Below are 17,437 nucleotides of genomic sequence, written 5' to 3' on the forward strand. Positions count from 1 at the left end.
TAGGGATGGGCAATAAATGCTAGCCAGCCAGCACGCCCATGTCCCATGAATTGATTGAAAAACAAAACTGTTTTAATGAGAATGACCACATCGACAAGGGGAAAGGTCTCATCCTGGCAAAACATCACCAGCAAAGCAAAGAAGAGAACTTAAACAGCAAAGACAGAGGTACAAAGAAGAATTAGAGGAATATAGGGTAAATGGTGAACTGATAAAGCTAAGGGACTAGAACTCCTTACCAACAAGCAATCACCCGAGGCTTCTTCAGTGCCACCAAGGACCCAACACCCAGCCTGTAACCAGTATGGAGTAAGGATGTAACTTTGGAGAGGGGGGGGGGGGTGCACGTGGGCAAGAGAGGGAGAAAGAAAATATCAGCCTTCAATGGAGTTCAAAGTACTGTTGAACTGTGATACATAGAGGATGTGTTCGAGGAAATCCCCCACCTCTCCATCAATGATGTGATGATTTTGGACTCCCAACAAACTTGAATTAAGTCAAAGCTGCCATTAAACACAAGAAGAATGGAAAAGCTCCAGGAGTGGATGGGATTCCAGCAGAGATGTTCAAACTTGGAGAGGAAATTACCCATTATCTCCATCAGCTTGTCCTGAAAATCTGGGAAAAAGAAGAAATCCCTGCCAACTTTGGATGCTGCTACTGACACCACCTTCAAGAAAGAAACAAAGTGGATGGTGGGAACTACCAAGGAATCTCCTTGCTCTCCATTGTCAGTAAAATCATCACCCAAATCCTCACTAGCCACCAGCTTCCAATCTGAAGAAATCCATCCAGAAAGCCACTACGGCTACCAACTAAACTGCGGAACAAAACCAACATGATTTTCACTGCACAACAAGTGAAATGCCAGGAGCAACAAAAGCCAGAGCAACTCATCAATAACTCCTCCAGGATTATCAGCCACACAAAAGACTCTCAGAACCCATGGCCAGTGACTGTTTTTTTTTAGATGGGTAGTCATACATGAGTGATTGTCGAATAATAAGGATATAAACTGTAAAGGGATCAGACCCTGTCCTGGCTGCAACCTGTCATCAGTGCAGTGTACAGTTGATTCTTAAAGTCACTTCTCAAATCCTTTGAAGATGCAAAAAAAAACCGACGTTTCCCATTACTAAATTAGACGGTTAGTCATTTGCAAGTAGTTTGTCCTCCAACTTGAAATAGTTGGAAACACACATCCTTTTTTTTCCATTGACCAGAAGATTCAGGCAATCATTAAACATTACACTTCAAAAATTCTGTCTTCAACAACTTTTAGCTTCTTTCTAGTACTAAATTCTGCATAAAAATTCCAGGTCTAACGAATAATGGGTTGTGTGTTTAATATTTTGAAAGGTAAAGCTTTTCAATAAGCCAACTAGAGCCTCCCCATCCTGAATTTTAAATGGACTTGGAGGCAAGTTCGCTTAGTTTCAAAGTGGAATCTAGAAAATTAGACTCAATCACCCATCACACTTTAGGAACTGAAGTCATACACTCAGGAGACCAGACTACAGAACAACCACAGGCAATTTGTCAAATAACCTGTTTCTCACCCTGCCCCATTAAAACAGTAAAATGTCAAATGCAATCATACCCAGCTATCTGATGAACAATCATGGAAGATTTGGGATGAAGGTTTAACTAACTTTCAAAGAAAATAAGTGACAGGACACAAAATAAATAACTTTGTCAAGTGAACCTGAATCACCCCAATTTAAACATTGCTCTTAATCTTTAAGATCAATGATCTGAAAGTCTCCTAATGAGTTCAGGTGCGTCACAATGATTAAACCAAATTTCCCACTAATAATTCAAGATTTATGGTATTGAAAAACATGACAGCACAGATTATGTAAATAGACTAAAACCTAACAAGGGTAGTAGTAATTTGCTGTAAGTGAGTGACAATGATAACTATTCTTATAAATGCAAGTCCTTCCTCTTCCCATACTAGTTCAAAGTTACAATTACTGGTCAGAACTCATTTGGAGTTTTAGGTTCCTTATCTTTTAGGAAGTCATAGTGCTCCTGTACAAAGTACAGTGAAAACTCAGCAGGGTTAAAAGGTAATAGGCTAGGCGGAGATGCTACTTAAATTATCTTAAGGAAATTTATCTTCAGCAGTGATCTGTGTCATATTAGCTGATTGTGTGTGTAGACTCCAATATTTAGATACGATACGGTACACTCTATACTGCATATGGGTTCACTTGTCCTGGGGATTGAAGGTCAGAGAGCACATGGTAGAGGAAGTCAGTATAAAGCTTCAGATGCATTGGAGATGCATGTTCACATTAAGAAAATGTGCTGTCAATAAAGATTGCAATGGCATTGGTGTGCATCAAGAAAACAAGATAGTCTGACAAATTTAAAATAATGGAGGAGGTAAGATAGAGTATGAAGATTTCTTTAATAGCGTCGCCCAGAATGAGACATATGCTGAAATTCTTCCATCTTGCCCAGCACAGGAATTGTAGTGGGCGAGACAGAAAATTTGGCAGGCCATTTAGAAGTCTGTTTAAGTCAGGTAGAAGTTTCCTGTCTTGGGATGCAAGCAGCCGGAGAATCCCACCCAATCTGGTTAAAAAGTATTTCAGGAGGGAAGAAAATTTCCCCAGAACACTACTGAAGCAAAGCCCTTTGAGTTTGAGTTTATCCCCAAAGCTCCTTGGTTAAGGACATAACCAATTGATTCAATTCAGAATGACATTCTTCCCTCCTGTGGGGATAAATACAGCTTTTCAGAGATAGATACATTAGAAAATATCAATCTAAACAAAGATATTTAGCAGGAAAATTATATTAGAAGGATACCAAGAAAGAACGAGAAATTGAATTGGACGAATCTGGCTATAGCAAAATACTCTGAACCATATTGCTTGCAGCAGCTTCTAAATTTCAGATAGGCATGCAAGTGGTTGGTAGGACAAACAAGTTACATGCAAACAAGGTCACTGAAGTTTACAGGGAAGCTAGAAAAATCGCAGCTGGGAAATCCAGAAATATCAGCAATGCAAGTTCTGCCATTTTTCTGATACAGCTTTACCAGAATTTAGAAATGTCTTTTCCTGCTGGCTGAAGGGAATGTCTGCAGCACAGGCCCAAAGCCAGGGACCGCCTGGGATGGTTCCCTGTAAAAATCAGGGAAGCCAGAGATGTTGAAGGCAGTGGGGACTTGAAGCATCGCAGTGAAGGAGGATGTCATGGTGTTTAGTGGGGTAGTGCAGTGAAGACACAAATGGGGCGAGCTTGGAAAGTGCTCCTCACCCACATGCAGTGCTGGAAAAGCACTTAACCTGCTCGATTTGGCAACTCCCACCACCCTTCAGCTGTTGGAAACTCAGTCTGCAGGCATTAAATTTAACTGGCGGACCAAAATCTGAGCAACACAGCCTCATTTACAAATAAAAATCACAACCCTACATCTCCAGAAGGGATTTCTCACCCAACCCCAAACTATTATGGTTGAGAACAGGACTTCACATTTTTTAATCACATAACCTTTCATCCAAACCCCTTCACCTACCATGAGATTTTAAAATTACTGTCACAAGTTACTTTGGTTAAGAAAATAAATCAACTGATTATTTTCAGAGTACAGCAAGAAGTCTCACAACACAGGTTTATTTGCAATCACAAGCTTTCAGAGCACTGCTTCTACGTCAGATGAATTGTCCACTCATCAGCACCCTGAAAGTTCATGATTCCAGGTAAACCTTTTGGACTTCAACCTGGTGTTGAGACTTCTTACTATACCCACCCCAGTCCAACGCCAGCATCTCCATATCATGGCTATCAACAACACAGTGAATCACCGGTTCAAAATGGAAAGGATCTCCAAGAAGATCGCACATACCGACAGAGTCTACTCCCCTGATGAAGGGGTAATGCTCCAAAGCTTGTGATTCCAAATAAACCTGTTGGACTTTAACCTGGTTTTGAGTATTCTTACTGTGCCCACCCCAGTTCAAAGCTGGCATCTTCACACCATTTCAAAGTGACATTCTTCCCTCTTGTGCGATAAATGCAATGCTTTTTTCAAAAGTAAAGAAAATACGCAGCATAGGTGGAGACCTGGAACACAGCTGCAGAAGAAGTCTTTTAATAATGATCAGAGCAGGTCACTATATTTAACTTGGTGTCTGTTTTGCTAACCATCAGTTTTGTTCTTCCTAGTCAGAGTATCCCCATTGCTACCTACTTACTGCTGTTTTCATTTCAAAGGACAGATCAATGATGCTTTGAGGCCTCAACTACTTTCACTGCTTGGTCAAATTATTTTGAATAATTAATATTTGGTCTCAAAAAAGATTGTGCAGTTATAAGCAGTGAATGTTTATATACCAGTGTTATTTTATTAGACAGTAATCAAGATGTCAAGGCTGTTGGATTTTGAGTTTTTGCTGTCAATATATGCTTATATGCTGACTACACATTGAAAAACTGCGTGTGCTGACTGCAATTTTCAATTCCAACCAGGTTTCAGCCAGAAGTGTACATTTGAGAACCTAGGCACATTAAATCAAAGTTTTATGAACAAGTCTGATTCCCCTCACTTGGAACCTCAGGTGCCAGACTATCTTCTCCACAACAGGAGATCTAGTGGTTAAAAGGAGACAAAAAAAATTAACCAACTGCAGAGGTACAACCAAACTGCCACAAAAAGTCAAAAAGGAATAAAAACTTAGACTACCTGACATAAACCTAGGCACAAGCAGCAGCAACAACAACACTCCAGCTTAATTGATCCTGTAAAGTCCTCCTTACTAACAACTAGGGACTTGTGCCAAAATTGGGAGAGCTGTTCCACACACTAGGCAAGCAATAGTCAAGTCACAGAATTCACAGCCAACATACTAGACACCTCCATCATCTCAGTACGTCATGTTCCATCAGCAAGACAGACCCATCTGAGGTAGTGGCAAAGTGCTATATAGCCAGGAAGGAGGGTGTTATCTTGGGAGTCCTCAATACTGACCATGAAATCTTAATATTGTCAAGCATGGACAAGGAAATGCTTGTTGGTTACCAACTACGTTTCTCCTCCCCCAATAACCGATGCAAGAGTGGTCCTCCATGTTGAGCTACTGAGGGTGACAAGGACAGAATGAACTCAGGGTGGGGGACTTCAATGTCCTGCAACAAGAGTGGCTCAGTAGCACCATTACTGGCTAAGGGCTGAAGGACAGAGTTGTCAGATGAGATCTGCAGCTGGGCATCAGAAAACCAAAAAAAAAGGAAACCCAATAGATCACATCCTCACCAATCTACATGTTGCAAATGCCCAAGACAATACTGGTAGGAGTGACCAGCACACAATCCTCGTGGAGACCTAACCAAGGATACCCTCCATTGTACAATGTGGCACTATCACAGTATAAAATTAATTTGATTGAGATTAAATCTAGTAGCTGCACTGTGGGCCATCAGCAGAATTGTATTCAACCACAGCTTGTAACTTTATAGCCTAGTATATCCCTTACTCTACCCATTATCTTCATATCTGGATATCAATCTGCTTCAGAATACAGGAGGGCATGCTAGTAACATGCCAGTGGCATTGCTGTGATGTTAGTGTATCTTTGAGAGTTTTTTTTTTAAATATCATGTTCTCTGTAGCTCTCATTGTGGCACTGGATTGTCTTTTATTGCTCCTTCAGTGGTTTAAATGAGATTTTAAAAAAAATTTCACTCTGGGTTGTTTTATGGCCCTACATTGTTAGGAGGAAACCTGAATAACAAGTCAGGTGACAGGAGCTCTTGTTTTCAGTTTTGAGCCGCTGTTTAATTTCAGTTTGAGAGAGAGTGGACATCAGACTGAAAGCAGTGACTCACTCTCTCCTGGGTTTTGGACATTCTGCTGGTTAGCTGAAAGCAAGGCTTTTTGCCTTCCTGCTGTAGAAGGCTTGACCAGTGTCTCTCCATGGTGTTATGGAAGCTGTTCTGAGTGCATCAGGAGAACTGCAGCATTCATCCAAAGTACTCAGTTCCAGTATCATGTAAGCATTAGATTTTGCTGTGTTAAAACAGTGGGAGGATTTTTTGTTTGAGATTGATTTGATTGGAACATCTTAAGTATTTTTGTTAAGGGATATACATTATTATGGTTGTTTTGTTTTCAGTCTGTAATGGATAAGTTCATGCTAATTTTCTTTCCATACACATTAGGTATATTCTTAAACAAACTTTGTTTGATAAAAGTCCCTAAGTGGGTCATTTGAATCATACTGGAGGTGAAACACATCATACTTATCCTAGCCAAATTCAAGGTGCAAAGTTTATGATCCGGGCAGGTTCCATAAAGCCCTGGAGTTTGACCTGAACCACAATATCTCAAAGTGGAGCATCAACCTGGTGAAGTTACACCACAGTTTTAGATGCACGCTAAATATCATTTTGTAGATATAGAACCAAGAGATCCCACAACCAATGGATTAGATGAGTGTTCTGCAGCTACATCCAGTCATGGATAATAGTGGACAATTAAACTAAACTAATTGGAGTACTATGCTCCACAAATATTCTCATCCTCAATGATTGGAGAGCCCATCATATCAGTACAAAAGAAAAGGATGAGGCATCTGCAACCATCTTCAGCCAAAAGTGATGATCCAAATTGATGTCCACAAGTCCCCAGCACTGCAGATGCCAGTCTCCAGCAGATTCAATTTACTCCATGTGACAAGAAATGACTGGCAGAATTGGATACTGCAAAACCATTGGGATCTGACAACATTCTGGCAGTTCAGAAGACTTGTGCTCCAGAACTGGCCACACTTCTAGCCAAGTTGATCCAGTGCAGCTACAATACTGGCATATACCTGATGATATCAAAAGTTTTCCAGGTATGCCCTGTCCACAAAAAGCAAGGCAAATCACCACTCAGACATCTCTCAAGCAAAGGTGATAGATGGTGTCACTGACAATACTATCAAGCAACACAGACTAGTAACTTATTCACTGACTCTTCTCCAGACCTGTTCAGTCCTGACATTGTTACAACTTTGGTTTAAGCATGGACAACAGCTGAACCAGTGAGGCAAGATGAAAGTGACAGCCCTTTGAGTACAACATCAAGATGCCAGAATAAAATTGAAGTCAAAGGAGTTGGGGGAAAGCTCTCCACTGCTTGGAGCCATACCTAGCACAAAGGAAGATGGTTGTGGTTGGAGGTCAATCAGCTCAGTCCCAAGATATTCCTGGAGTTCCTCAAGATAGTCAACTCTCAATCAACTTCAACTACTCCAATAACTGTTCCCCCATCATACATCAAAAGTGGGGATGTTCACAGGTCATTGCATGTTCAGAACCATTCAACTCTCACTAAAACAGTCTGTATCCAAATGCAGTAAGACCTGGACAACATTCAGGCTTAGGCTGATAGTGGAAAGTAAAATTCATGCCTCAGAAGTGTCAGGCAATTACCATCACCAATAATAAAGAATCTAACCATTGCCCCTTGACATTCACTTGCATAGCCATTATTGAATCCCCCACAATCAAAATTCTGGGGTTACCACTGACTCAAAAATGAGTCAGTCATATAAATATTGTGACTACAAGAGCAATTCAGAGGCTGGGAATTCTGCAGCAAACATTCACCTCCTAGTGCCCCAAAGCCTGTCCAATGAAATACTCCACTCCTGCTTGGATGAGCGCAGTCCCAACAACACAATCTCAAACACTATACAGGACAATAGCAGCCTGCTTGATTGGCATGACATCCACCACTGACAATGGCAGTGCCAGCACCTGTGTACCAAGATGCATTGCAGCAACTCACTAAGGCTTTATTGAAAGCATATTGCAAAACCACAAGCTCCGTCACCTGGCAAAGGTAGCAGTCGAAAGGGAACACTATCCTTTGCAGATTCCCCTCCAAAGCCACACATCAACATCTTAAGACTTCTCTTCCTTCACTCCCTAACCCCACTGAGGGTGTACATGCACTCGAACTACAGCAATTCTCCATCATCTTCTCAAAGACAATCATGGATGGGTAAGAAATGCTGGTTTGCCAGAGGCACTTATTTCCAGTGAAGGAAAAGAATTTTAAAAAATGCTAAAATCAATGTGTTCAAACTGCAGATTAAGCACTTGCCCATAATTGTATTCATAATAAACAGTTCTGGTTTGGGCCACTACAAGATTCAGGGATTGAATCAAGTAGCATATATATCATGAATTTTAACAACCAATTTAGCCAACAAAAGACTTCCTTGGTCCTTACCCTCAATCCAAACAATTATCTACAGTATATATCCAATTACTTATAGGCTGTGATCATGCATCTAATTTGAAATGAAATGGCTGCATTTTCTATACTCTTCCCATAGGAAATAATTTCTAAAAAGTACCTTATTTATTACAATTCTGATCTCTGAATGTCAAGTGTATTTTATATCCATGTTGCAGGTTTTATCTCCCATGTGCCATGATCCACCAAAGCATTTTAGAAATCTTAGACTTATTTGAAAATGAAGAATGGGGTTACAGGAAGAAGGCAGGAGAATGGTGCTCAGTGCGTTGCTCATTTGGAGTGCTAGTGCAGACATGATGGGCCAAATGGCCTCCTCCTGCATCATAACAAATCTGTGATTGTGATCTTTGGCTCTGACTTTGTGATTTTAACCCTACTCACTTGGTGAAATTCGACAAAAAGGCAGTTAAAATTGATCAAACCTTTGGCATGCCACTATCCTGAATTTTAATGTGTTCTATTAAATAGGTAGCAAGAACACCAATACAGTGCAATTTTTTTTTATGCTGCACAGTTAAATAACAGACCTACCACACTGTGAAATGTCCCCCACTTCCTGAATGAGAGCTCCCCCCAACCCAATGTCCAGGATCACTATTCACTCAGTATCCCTGCATGTTTTGGATGGAATGTTGGCCTGTGGTATTCAACCAAATCTTAGCCCAACAGCAGCTCAGGCCTCATTTCTGCAACAGTAGATGCGTTTCTAATTCCCTGACCAGGGCTAAAATCAGGGCCAGAATAAAGAATGCTAGTCAATTAAAATAACACTGCAGAAAATAAGCCATGCAGTTCTTTTTTCCCCACAATGCAAAAGTAAATCTAAAAATAGACTCGTTTTACAAATACAAATACAAGGACTTTTACTTGGATTAGTAGGAAAAATTGCACAGTAAAAAGAGGCATTAGCAGCAAACAGCTTTGCCATTTGATTCTTTTGGATTAGTGATCAATACAGATGCTATTAAACTAATCGATTGAACTATCAGATGATGTAGGACTAAACCATTAGCTGTACACAGTATGAAACTACAGTTCCATTTACATTTATAAAGTGTTAACAACTTAGTCCATCCAACTTGCATTTAAAAGATTAATTTACTAATTCAAAATGTTAAGCTTAAAAAGATCATAAAAAGCTCATGCTGTTGTGTGTTACCAAGTTTTGGAAAACCCTCAAAAGCAAAATATCTGCGCAAAGACAGGAGCAAGAATAATCAAATTAAAATTGGAGGAAATATTCGAGTAACAATGCTCAAAATTGAAAGGTCTTGCTGGTAGCAAACATATTCAATTATAAATTCAACATAAAGAGGACAAATTACAATTTAGTTTGGTTCAGAAATCTATGCAACTATAAACTGCATCAACTCAGACAAATTTAAATATATACACAAATCAGTGCATCAAGTTACATTCTATATTTATGTAGCAAGAAGAAATAAAAGCAGTCTTACGCAAGTCGAACAAAGCAGTCCAATTCAACAAATAACCCCAGGCTCCAAGAGAGTTTAAAATCATACTCTGTTCTTTGGAATACTGTGACTTTCCAGGCATCTGATTGTTTTCTAACTGGAATATGCAATTACCACTTCCCTCTGGATGGGAAGGACTGGAACCGATTAATCTGGCTATGTGAAGATTAAAACTTATTTTCTTAAAAGTCTTCCCTCTTCTAGCCTATTCGCAGCATAAACCACCGAGAGCAAGTGTAACACAAGTGCATTTTACAGCAATTGTTGGCTGAAAGAGTCACTGGGGATTTATTTTAGCCGTAAGCAATGCTGTCTCTCACACAAATCTCCTTCACATCCCTGCTGTACATTGGATGGGGAGAATATGCAAGGGAGGCCGTGTCCCAACAGATGTGGCTACACAAAAGATCCATTTATCATTCAAGCTATTAAATATAATTCATTCTGGAAAAAAATCAGAAAAAATCCACTTCTGCTTGCTGTCCACGTTTTTTTTTAAACTAAATGTTTCAAAGAACTGACAGATTAAAAGGTAACTTTAGATTAAAGAAAAAGATCTTTTTAAAGTTAAATGAAAAAAATCGTAAAATGACAAGATGCACCAATCTCTGAAAATTTGTCATCTTACTAATGTACAGTCTTAATTATTTATTTTCTGCATTTATGGATTGTTCCACTTCTGATGGGTACCCCTGCCCAACTGTCAACATGCCATCATGACATCCCCTCTCCATCCCCCAGTCATAGACCACACTCCTTTAGCATTGCCCCGGCACACTGGTGTTGTCCAGTGACCACTGTCAGGCTTTCAGCTAGGCCCTGCCAGGTAAGCATCATGCCCCTGACCATCCAGGGGCTTCAGTGGCTTTTGAGCATCCTATAGTGATTCACAGTTATTGTGCCATGTCAAAGCCATCTGTGTGCTGGGAATTCAGTGGGCAATGCATATTTAAATGGTACTTAAATATGCTAATTGGCCTCACACCCTTTCTAGATGTGAACCAGTTTACAAGGGGCTGGAAGACTTGTTGACTGTTTGGTGCCAGCTGCAACAATTCAATTTTTAGGCCTGCATGCTGTCCTCCAGAATCTCTAGAGAATCTCCCACAATGACTATAGGACAAGGGGATAGATACATGCAGGTATGGTTTAGTTTAGGGCAGATCATCAGGGAGCACTTCATAAAAGCTGGTTTGCCAGGTGGAAAAACAAAGACAAAAACACTGAAGTTATTCAAACAGCTTTTTCTTGCTGTGCTGGTAACACTGTAGGTTTCTAAGCAAATGTACGCAACACGGGCAGAATAAACATTTTTGCGAGATGTCAAACCAGTGAATATGAAAACAAGACAACTTTGTCCAACTTCTACATATCAACTTATGAATCTAGCTAAATGTGTTCAGAAATAAAATGTCTCCATAGTAATCCCTAGATAAGTGAACTGCGGTCATCCCCTTTGCAAATCAATTTGTGTGGACTCCAGTTTGTTTTTGAAGAAACTGTTTTCAAATTGTTCGGTTGCAAGATTTACTGTAAAATTTCTGGTCACTCAAATGTGTTAAAAGGCAAAGTTCTGCATGGGAAACAAAAGCTAGAGCAAAAGGTAAAGTTGTCATAGTCCCAGATGACCAGAGACTGTTCGCCCCTTTGGAGGGAGGAGAGGACCGACTGGTGGTGATTTAACCGAAGGATCACTGCACCTGAGGCAAGGTTGAGCTGGCGGGACCTTCATGAATAACCACAGCTGGCATGCGAATTCAACTATGCTGTCAGCATTGCCTTGTGTCACAAACTAGCTGCCCAGACAACTGAACCCCACAAGCTAGAGTCAAAGAATACTGGAACAAAGGATTTTAATAACTAAAACAGTGAACAGTTGGATTGTTCAGTGCAACAAAACATTTTTTTTAAAGGCACTAAATGCGTAGTTTGTGAAAACCATAGCGCCTAATCAGAATGTTATGGAAAATAAGCTGGCAACCACTTTCTGCAAAAGTTAATGTCTTTTAACAAACATTATACTGTAATAGAGAAGGCTGCGTCAATAGTGACATAGTCTCATGCGTCAGCTGTAGCTCAGGTGGTGACATTCAGAATCACAATGTTGTAGGTTAAAGTCCCACTTCAGAAGTTGAGTGCAAAAATCTAGACAAACTCATCCATGCAGTACTGAGGGCAGGGAGGGGGGCTGTACTGTCAGAGGTGCCATAGTATTATTTCAAAAGAACCAAAAGTATCCTAGGCAATATTTGATCACAAATCAACACGAAAAAAAAATCAAATCTGGTAATTATCACTTTGCAGCTTGCCATGTATCGTGTTTCATACGTTGTAACTGCACTCCAAAACTACCTCATTAACTAAGGTGAAAGGCAGAAATAAAATGCAAGCTTCTTTTTTAAAAGCCTCAATTATGTGAGCTACAGCAACTGAAGCAAGCAAAAGATGTCATGAAATTCCTATAGTTACTGTCTCAGACCAACATTGGCAATGCCACCTGTGACACAGGCTTGGAAGTTGTCACAGAATCAAAGAAAAGGTGGCTGAATTAGATTGTGCCCAACTAGTCTTGGCCTTTTGCAATGCAACATGCCAACTTCATGCTCATTTGAGTGATCTCTGCATATAGACAGGTTAACCATGCTCTTCATTGGATGGACACATAAGCAGGAGCCAATATCGTGAGTGGCTGGCACCACCTAAAGCTGATCTGCATCTCTTTAAAGGGAAGGTACATGGTGGTTGAAACAGATGCTGCAAAGAGGGAAGGACGAGAAAATAGCTTGGGAAAAGGCGAGGTTGGCAATGACACAAAAGACCAGTGTACTAAAGGCCTTAATAGAAAAGTAGAACAGAACGAGATCTGACATTACGTCCCTTCCTTGTTAGTCTGGAGACATTATATAGCGACGTATGAACCAAAATGCCAAAAGGAATGAGTCAATGGGCTGCTGGAACTTTTCTCCCTTGTGCAATATTTTGCCTGGGATTCCTGAATTTATGGATCATGTGCTCTATGGACATGGGTTTTTGCCAAGTTGTGGAGATCAGGAAGCTTCCCTTTGATTTCACATAGGCTAATCTAGCAGTGCATTAGGTGCCCATATGCCAGGGAAGGCTCCCTGCAGGTGCGATCTTGCTTATGAGCCAGGATCATTGGCAGAAATTTTTGGGCAACAATCTAGGCCATGACTCAATGCAATATTGAATATTGCATTTTCAAAGTTCTGTTTTTAGTAAAAAAAAGTTGAGCTATTAGTGTCACAAGTAGGCATACATTAACAATGCAATGAAGTTACTGTGAAAATCCCCTAATTGCTACACTCTGGCACTTGTTCAGGTACACCGAGGGAGAATTTAGCATGGCCAATTCACCTTTCAGGTAACGAGAGGAAATCAGAGCACTCAGGAAACCCATGCAGACGGGGGAGAACGTGCAGACTCTGCATAGACAGTGACCCAAGCCGAGAATCAAACCCGGATGAGACAGCAGTGTCACTAGGTGGATTGAGAACTGGCTGGGTAATAGGAGACAGAGGGTTGTTGTTGAGGGGACCTTTTCGGGCTGGAGGCCAGTGACCAGTGGTGTGCCGCAGGGCTCAGTACTGGGACCTCTCCTCTTTGTAGTATACATAAACAACTTGGAAGAGAGCGTACGTGGTGTGATCAGCAAGTTTGCGGATGACACCAAGATGGCAGGTACTGAGGTGGAATGTCAGGTGATACAGCAGGATATAGATAGGTTGGTATATTGGGCAGATAGGTGGCAGATGGAATTTAATCCTGACAAATGCGAGGTGATGCATTTTGGAAGGAATAATGCAGAGAGGAGCTACGTGATAAAAGGTAGACCGATTAGGAGTATAGAAATACAGAGGGACCTGGGAGTGCAGGTTCACAAGTCTATGAAGGTGGCGACACAAGTAGAGAAGGTTGTGAGGAAAGCTTATGGAATGCTAGCCTTTATAGGAAGGGGTATAGAGTATAGGAGCTGCCGTCTAATGCTTCAGTTGTACAGAACATTGGTTAGACCGCATTTGGAGTACTGCGTCCAGTTCTGGTCACCTTACTACCAGAAGGACGTGGAGACTCTGGAGAGGGTGCAGAGGAGGTTTACCAGGATGTTGCCTGGCATGGAAGGACTGAGTTACGAGGAAAGGTTGGAGAAACTGGGACTTTTCTCCTTGGAAAGATGGAGATTGAGGGGGGACGTGATAGAGGTATATAAGATACTGAAGGGAATAGATAGAGTCAATAGGGATAGGCTGCTCCCTAGACTGGGTACAATTACGAGAGGTCACGATCTAAGGGTGAGGGGGGAGAAGTATAATTTGGATATGGGAGGAAGGTTCTTCACGCAGAGGGTCGTGGGGGTATGGAACGCGCTACCGAGTAGGGTGGTGGAGGCAGGAACGTTGGACTTGTTTAAGATTTACTTAGATAGACACATGAGCGAAACAAGGATAGAGGGTTATAGTAGGGGGTATTAAATAGGATTAGAGCCTCGGGAGACACCGGAAATGCAGACTTATATGTTAACGTTTTTGTCTTTTTATTCCGCAGGTGGAGGTCCTCCTTGTTGTCAAACGAGGGGCATGCACGCGGTGGGCCATGCGTGGGCTGCTCTTGGAGGTTCCGGGAGTGGCCTAGTATTTTGTGTCGGTGTGTGTGCTTGATCCTGGACCAGTAGACGGGCGCCGCAACAGCTCAGTAACTAGCACTGCTAGCTGTGCAGATACATGGATTTGGGCCTGTGTCTGTGGGAGTTTGCGCATTCTCCCTGTGGTTGCGTGGGTTTCCTCCGGGCGCTCCGGTTTCCTCCCACACCCCAAAGATGTGCTCTTAGGCTGATTGGTTTACCAAATTGACACTATTCTCCCCTGAATCTGGCTAAGTTAGGGGTTCCACTTGCATACACGCAGGGCAGGGTAGGTGTAGGAGGCTGCAGCGGCGCAGGCTCGTTGGGCCGAAGGGCCTGTTTCCCATGCTGGGTTGTTCTTTGTTCTTTCTTTAACTGCTCTCCCATCATTATGATATGCTAAATCAGAATTATTTCAATTCGCTCCAATAGATATTAAAGACCACATGACGTTAAGAGTTGGGAGCTCACCTAGTTATCTTGACCAACATTCTTCTCTCAACAATTATTGATTTCATTTGCTGTGCACAAACCTTTGCCGGGTTTCCTTATGTCACAACAGTTACCACATTTCAAAGATTTTGTTTAATGCTAGGTTAGTTCATTTCATGGTTACACCATAATCCACAATAAAACGGCATGGAAAAATTTGGCAGTGAGTTATAAGAAATTCAATAGTATCATAAATCACAAGGGTGAAGGGCAAGATTGATAGTGTAATTTGGAGCATTAATTACAGCCCTTTTCTGCGCTGCTAGAGCTCCATGTTCTTTATTATTATGTAGCAGATATTCCAGGTTAGCGGAGATTGCCGCACAGAGTGGCATAGGAATGGAGGGCAAGGATTTTACAACCCTTCCTGCCAGTGAAATATTACAGTTCCAATGATCTGAATGGACACATCTGCCAAGGGGTGTGAGAAAATGACAACAGCAGGACTGTTAAATCCTAGCCCAGTTGTGGAAGAATTCTACTAGCTTTTAAAAAAATTGTTTTCAACTTTATATTCAGCATGATACACAGCAAATTCCCAGGATTCAGCATAGTACAGAAATGATCATTCACACATATACTTCAAGACCAGCAATGATCAATACAAATAACTCAAAGAATAAACATCACAATCCCCGCCATTACAGTCACACCTCTTCCTGTGCGCATATTGCAAGGACAGGAAGGGAGAGTGTGGGGAATCAGGACAACAGGATAAGACCATGAAAACATGGCCCTGTGGTGCACTTTTCATGGAGCAACAACAAAAAAAAAAATTCTAAAATTTAACATGTTGGGGTGTGCATCACCACACACTCCCACCAACCAGAAGCATCAACAGCAAAGAAAAGTTAAAGAAAAACACTTTACCAATAGTTCTAATGGGATGGAGGTGGGGGATTGGGAGGTGGGGCCTTAAGGTCATACCATCCACCTCTACATCTATCCGTCCACCCATCACGCTGCTGTGGTCTTACTCAGCTGGGAATCCCTTTCCCAGGGGGACTGCCTCACCGGCAGTCATCATCCATCCATGATCCTTGACTCAAGTAGGATGTTGGGCATGTCATGCAGCAGGATTTGAGATCGAAAGGTGAGCCTTCACTGAGGAAATCTCCCTCTTGACGGTAAGGACCATCATCTTCCATCTCTGCACCATTCATTCCTTGCATTCTGAGGGGGAGACTTCCACCAAGTATGATACAGTTTGGAACTTTCTGGAATTTGGAGATAGCCCATGGTTCACCTGACTCTTGGCAGCCATCTCTATTGTTTATCCATATCCATTTCAAGTAAAAAGGCAGCTTCAGAAGCTTAATTAAAAACACAGTCCATGTTTGCTAATGTGAATGTAACATGCCTTCAGTGGGCATGACACTAAAACTCTGCTAGCTTTCCTTCATGTAGTCCCTTTCGAATAAAAATCAATCAAGACTAATGTTAAAAAATGCTTACCCTTACCTTCCACCAACATGATACACCACCCTGCAGAATTTGGAATATCCTAGAGAATACAGACAGCTTTCTCTTTCAATTTAAAACTGGCAGCTGGCTAGACTTCCCAGGTTCCAAGCCTACACCTTAAAATAAAAAATGCATGAGAGAGAGAGAGAGAGAGAGAGGAATGATTAAAAAAGGGACCAACCTTGAATTGAGGATAGGATGGAAAGGGGGTACAAATGTAGTGGACAAAAAAAGGTAGAAGGGATCATTGCTTTTGAACCATAGTAGGCCGGCCCCACACAATGAGAAACATTCTCGGATTTGTTATAAATACACTTTTGGACACCCATACCATTTGACCTATTAAATATTCCATAAAACTGAAACAAAAGCAAATTTTAGAAATAACATTTTAAACCAGTAGTGCAGGAATTAGATCTTTAGTAAAAGAACAGCTCCAGATGGTATGCTGCACAGCACAGTTCAATTCAATTCTGAATGACACAGTAAGCTTAACTGTCGGTTAAATGGTGCCAGTGCTCTCAAAATAATTCAGAGAAACACAAAAGATTGAGAGAGGCAAGAGATAGGAGTAGACCATACAGCACATGGAGTCTGCTCGATGATCATGGCTTAAACTCCACTTTCCTGCATGCTCAATAGGCCAATTCCAAGCGATAAAAAAGACGTTTATCCCAGTCTTAAATTTCATGCAGTAGTCACAACCAGAATTCCAAATATTCACAACCCTCTGAAGAAATTTCTCCACATTGTAGTCTTATTATCAACTCCTTAACCTGAGATTGTGCCCCATATTCTAGATTGCCCAGCTAGGGGAAAACAACCTCTGTCTACCTTTCCAAATCTCTTCAGAATATTGTATGTTTCAAAATACCAGTGAATATAGGTCCAGTTTGGTTAGCCTGTCACAGAACAATCTCATCCCAGGGACCAATCTTGTGAACTGAATCCATACTACCTCCAAAGCAAGTATTTCTTCCTTACTTATGAAGGTCTAACTGCACATAGCATTCCAGGTTTGGCTTCAGCAGTGCCCTGTATAACTCTAGCTAGACTTATTTCTGTATTCAAATCCTCTTACAATAAAGGCCTTTTTAATTG

At 41.3% G+C, this 17,437-nt stretch overlaps 1 protein-coding gene across 2 annotated transcripts in view; it reads right to left on the reverse strand.

Moving 5' to 3' along the window:
* The window catches only part of rapgef4a (Rap guanine nucleotide exchange factor 4a), a 269,450-nt gene that overhangs the window by 140,193 nt on the left and 111,820 nt on the right, over positions 1-17,437 (reverse strand). The window contains exon 1 of one of the 2 annotated variants that reach the window (XM_080198986.1): positions 9,724-9,986. The exons of the other annotated variant lie outside the window; for it this stretch is intronic. The gene's annotated coding sequence lies outside the window, so the exon portion shown is untranslated. Of the gene's footprint in view, positions 1-9,723; positions 9,987-17,437 lie in introns of those variants that run through there. 2 annotated transcript variants of the gene reach the window in all.

Source organism: Carcharhinus amblyrhynchos, chromosome 11 (genome assembly GCF_965287045.1).
Source record: "Carcharhinus amblyrhynchos chromosome 11, sCarAmb.v2.hapA, whole genome shotgun sequence".
Lineage (NCBI taxonomy): Eukaryota > Metazoa > Chordata > Chondrichthyes > Carcharhiniformes > Carcharhinidae > Carcharhinus > Carcharhinus amblyrhynchos.